Source organism: Octodon degus, unplaced genomic scaffold (assembly GCF_000260255.1).
Source record: "Octodon degus isolate 3935 unplaced genomic scaffold, OctDeg1.0 scaffold00011, whole genome shotgun sequence".
Classification (NCBI taxonomy): domain Eukaryota; kingdom Metazoa; phylum Chordata; class Mammalia; order Rodentia; family Octodontidae; genus Octodon; species Octodon degus.
In genome coordinates this window covers 14325626-14329169 of record NW_004524587.1, presented here as the reverse complement: position 1 = coordinate 14329169, position 3544 = coordinate 14325626, and positions in this window count along the sequence as shown.

Here is a 3544-nt window from a genome sequence, read left to right as displayed (position 1 = left end):
CCTCAGCTAGGAGGGCGCCCCCTTCGGCCTGGAGGCCCTCTGCGAGCAGCCCGGGTAGCCTGCTCCATTCGTCCTGCGCACACCTCTGCCTGGGCTCCGCGTGCCACGGTAGGGTTGCAGGAATCTTCTCGGTTTCAGGCGCTAGCCAGATCCTCGTGGAGTTTAGCGGCGCCGATGTGCCCTGCCCCCAAGCAGGCAAATAATCCCTTATATCCGAAATTCTGATTTAGAAGAGTTAATTCTCATTTTCATTTTCTTTCGGTCACGGTCTCTCTCTCTCTCTCTCTCTCTCTCTCTCTCTCTCTCTCTCTCTCTGTATATAGATGTATCTCTTTATATATATTCTTTTAAATCTATTATATATATGTATATATGTTTTTATTTATCTTTTTGTATTTTAGGGAAGGGTCTACAGGTGTTCAAGGTCTCACCACTAGATCGGACTTGTAGTGATCCACCTGTTTACAGCCTCCCAAGAGCTGGGATTACAGGGGCAGGCTCAGTCTCAACTGCCATCTCAGCGCGCCCCAGGGACAGGGCCAGCATGGCAGTTGAGGGATTGAACCCCAGGCCCCTGAGCCTGCTTGCAGGCACTTTAATCCGCTGAGCTATTTGGCTGGCCCTATTTATTTATTTTTTGAAACAGGGTCTCGCTATGCAGTTCAGGCTCCCAAGAGCTGTGATTGCAGGTGTGAGTCACAATGTCCAGTGTAGATCTGTATGTTTTGACTGACAAAAAGAATTATCTCTAGGCTACGAAAATGAATATGTAATTGATGCTTGGAGTGGGGATTCCACTTGTAATCGCAGTGAAGTAGGAGGCAGACAAGGAGAAGTAAATAAGAGAAAGCCCTAGGGCAGAGAATAGAGACAGGGCTAAGCAGAGCAAGGACTACTGTCAAAATACCAGAAACCCAGTAATAAAGGTCACTCTGCAAGACCCCCCAGCATGTGCAAAACTAGAAGTACAATGGCCTGGCCAGTGTCCAGCCATATTTGAATTGCACTTTTACACTCTCATCACAGGGCCTCGGACAACCCCTGAAACCCTCTCTCTGTACAGCACTATGGGAGACAGGACAGGAGGATCATAAATTCAGCCCAGCCAGACCAATTTAATGACTTATTGACTGAGTCTCAAAACCAACAACAACAACAACAACAACAACAAAAACAATATATGGGAAATTGTTTTATTTTTATTGGTTTTCTGGGACAGGGTCTCACTATGTAACTAAGGCTGGCCTTAAACTCACTATGTACCCTAGGCTGGCCTCAAACTTGTATTGATCTTCTTGCCTCAGACTCGTGAATGTTGGGATTACAGGTGACCATTTTATTTCAGCATTTAGTATTGAATTTTGTTTCAGTAGAAATGTTAACACACACAGACCTTAGAGACGTACTTGCATAGAATGATAATCAGTTGTGGCAGTAGGGTTCTTCTCCCTTTATAGCCCATCTTTATTGCCCATCTCTTTCCGGGGCCTGGTCATCATCTTGCCAGAGAAGAAGGCCATGGGCAGGGCTCATGGTGAAGGCTGAACAGAGTAGTATAAGTACCAGGAGACACCAGAGCAGAAGCTGGAATCTTTAAAGGATGGGGTGTGGATGAGGCAGAGGACTGGATGGGGCATCTAGTCTTGGCCAGCAGCCCAGGCAAAAGACAGCTGTATTGTGGGGGAGGAGCTGGCAAGTCCTCCACCTCATAAAGTGGTGGGACAAGGTCAGGTTAGGGCTTTTGGTACTGAGCACATGATGAGGGTAGAACTCCTTAAGAAAAGGGACTGTCCTGCAGCCTGCGTAGTGTAATTTCTCCATTATCTGCTGGAATAACCTCGGTGCAGGGGAAAGCAAGCTCAGAACTGCAGCTGGTGGCCTTTGATCCTCATGGATTTGGACCAGGATGTGCCAAGCTGAGGAGCCCAAAACTCAGGCCAAATCTGAATTGTTCCCCTCTGTGTGATCCTCTGTGCTCTACTTTTCACCTGGATCCCTACAAAGGGGGCCTTTCCTTTATGGATATCTTGAAAAAAGGCCTGGGCCTCTGTGGGACATTGTTCTCTGTCCCTCTCTGTCCTTTCTTGATTCTATGGGGTTAATGACCAACTCTAATCCAGCCACCTCCAGCTTTAGCTCTTCTTGGGAAGACAGAGTTTTTTCTGGTCTCTCACACAGTAGCTCTGGAGGTCTTCATTTAAGTGACTTTGAACAACATAATAATAGCAGTTTTGCCAGTAGTTTACCAAAACTATAAAAACAGCCAGATGTGGTGGTCCACACCTGTAACCCTAGCTGCTCATGAGGCTGAGTCAGGAGGATGGCAAGTTTAAGATCCTCTTTGAAAATAAAAAATAAAAAGACCAAAGATGTAGCTCAGGCATGTAGCACCTCTGGATTCTATACTCAGCACAGAAAAAAAAAGACCACAAACATTGCATATATAACTGTTTCCTATATTAGGCTTGGGTAAGGGGAAGAGTATAATATGTACAACTCATTGTTAAAATGTTATGAAATTAATACACAAGTACAGTTTGAAATGTCTTGTTATACTAGCTGGGCCTGGTAGTACATGGCTATAATCCTAGTCCCCTGGGAGGCTGAGGCAGGAGGATCACAGGTTTGAGCTCAACTTGGGAAATTTAGCAATTTACAGAGACCCTGTCTCAGAATTTAAAGAAAAAAGAAAGAAAGAAAGAGTGAGCCTGAGAATAGCTCAGTGTGAAGGCCTAGGTTTAATTGTGAAGACTACCCACATCAAAGGTTATGGTTGGCTAAGTACATTCCTCCTGATAATTTAAAAGTTTGGCAAAATAGGTCTGGAGGTACAGCTCAGTGGTAGATGCTTACCTAACATAACTGAGACTCTGATTTCAACCCACAGCACCACAAATTTGTTTATAAGTACTTTTTTTTTTTTTTGGTGGAACTGGGGATTGAACTCAGGCCCTTGCACTTACCAGGCAAGTGCTTATTCTACTGCGCTATCTCCCGGGTCCCCGTTTATAAGTATTAAAGAACTGTAAAGTAGGCATATTAAAGCTCACATTGTTTTACACTTACAAATTTCACTTATATCCAAATCAGAATTTACTGTAATCTTACTTTCTTAGCTTCTATGTGCCACAACCAATGCTGCGAGAGGAGAGCTGAGAGGGGTGTGATGAGAGATTAAGATAAACTAGACACATAAAAAAAAAGCTGGAACCCAGTGGGACCTGACCTCTCTGATAGAGGGGCAGCAACAACCCAGCATGGTTTGTGTCTGTTTATACACAGGAAAAGGGGGGACATGCACCACAGAGTCAAAAGTGTGAGGACTCAGTGTTTTGCTGAGAACACCTAAAGTGAGGGAGTCTCGGAGCTCTCTCTGTTGTAGCTAACGGGGAGCAACACCAAGACCAGATGCCTGCTGGGCTGGCCGTGCGCTGGCACTCTGTGTTCTTGCAGCTCACCTTGCTCTAGCTCCAAATGTGGGGTCAATCTGCAGCTTACGGGGTGTCCGCACATGGAAGAAAACTCACCAACCATCTTTTTTTTT